The 1,575-nt window shown below is 47.9% G+C and overlaps 1 protein-coding gene across 1 annotated transcript in view; it reads right to left on the bottom strand.

The window, feature by feature from the left end:
* Window positions 1–1,575, bottom strand: part of LAMA2 (laminin, alpha 2) — a gene marked incomplete at both ends in the record, with an annotated part of 120,064 nt that overhangs the window by 25,107 nt on the left and 93,382 nt on the right. The window lies entirely within an intron of this gene.

Here is a 1,575-nt window from a genome sequence, read left to right as displayed (position 1 = left end):
TACACATAAAATACAAAACACCCCAAAGAAAAAAGCCTCTGCCCCCCCACAGTTTTTGGCTTTCCTGCCATCACAAACGGAACAGAAAAGAACAGACCTTGAGCGAGTTTGATAGGATTTTTATGACAGACTCTCTGTCCTTTTCTGTCACACACATCAGAGAGCTGCAAGACAGCAACCTTCTGGTTTAATCACAAACATAACTGAATTTGAACAAGTGAAGCATTGCCCAGGAACGTGTTTCCCATTTCTCTTGGCACACACACAAGGACCTTGAATATAATCCTCTCACCTTCTGCAGCTACGATTAACAGGGAAGTTTTTGCAATCAGATTTTGCAGGAGGACAGAACTCTTTCTGGTACCGGAACAATGGGTTAAGGTGAAAGGGAGCTTTTAATATGGTTTACCACAAATCTCAGTATTCTTTGTTCTAATCTCCCTCTCATTCACCCCCACACCAAGCAAGAAGATCTACACCATCACTAACACATGAGAAAATTATATTTTGGCAGAGATGCTCATACAGATTTAGGCATTTCCTCTAGGACTTGCTTGGAACTGAAATGCTTATACCCATCATCATGCTCCTTAAACTTCCACCCAAGTGTTGAGGGACTGCAGTTGCAGTCAAGGAAATCCTCTGGTATTTCCAAAATTGTTTCGGTTCACGACTGGAACGTCCATCACTTTCAAAGGGCTAAGCCTTAGTGCTGTCAGAAACTGCCTGCTAGTTTGAAAACTCGCCTCTCTAAACTTCTCCAGCTAGGTCAACAACTATTCTCCTAATGCAGCACGAGCTCTGCCAAATTCACTAAAGAACAGGAGGATCTATGGGAACAGCGCTGCTTTCAGGCAGTGGGTCACTGTGAAAGCCAAAAACAAGGATGTGAGCAAGCCGGGGGCTGTCTTTGCATGGTAATTCCCAGGACTGTGCTGTAGAATCAGGTGGTGCCTCCAGATAAGTGCCATCACCTTTTGAGGCTGAGACATGGCACAGGGAAGTGCTTGATATTAGTTTGGAGAGAAAGAGGATCACAGCTCTCTAAGGACAAGGACACATCTGGAAAGGAAGCAAATATGGGTTTTTTAACACTGCTGAAGAGAGTTCTGAGCCTACACAGATGCATCCTCACCCTGGCTGGCTGGATCATTTACCCCACCCAGAACCACAGCTGGCGGACAGGGACAGGATTCCCCATTCTTTATTGAGAACGGGGTCTGTCTGTCTGTCTCCTTGAGTGGGGGGTGCTCGGTTTGCTTCACTGGTGGCTGTGAAAGCGACCTTGAGGCACCTGACTTCCCCGTGCTGCTGCGTAAGAGGTGCAGGCACCCACACCACAGCTGTCCACGAGCCACACTCAGTCCCTGTGGAAATCACCCTCTCTCGTGCTGTGACTAATCCCGGTTACGGGCTAGCAGGAGTCTTTCCATCACAGCACGGTTACACCGTCTCCGTTCTGTTAGGCACAGATTGGGTGCTTCCCCTCCTGCTGTAACTGCAGCCCAACTTCCTATTTCCTGCAGCTCTCAGCGTTGCGTACAGACCACAGGCTGTCTGCTGGAGCTGGGGAAT

This window comes from Buceros rhinoceros, unplaced genomic scaffold, assembly GCF_000710305.1.
Source record: "Buceros rhinoceros silvestris isolate BGI_N320 unplaced genomic scaffold, ASM71030v1 scaffold17866, whole genome shotgun sequence".
NCBI lineage: Eukaryota > Metazoa > Chordata > Aves > Bucerotiformes > Bucerotidae > Buceros > Buceros rhinoceros.
The sequence above is the reverse complement of the archived record's forward strand: the minus strand, read 5'-3'. Positions and strand labels throughout refer to the sequence as shown.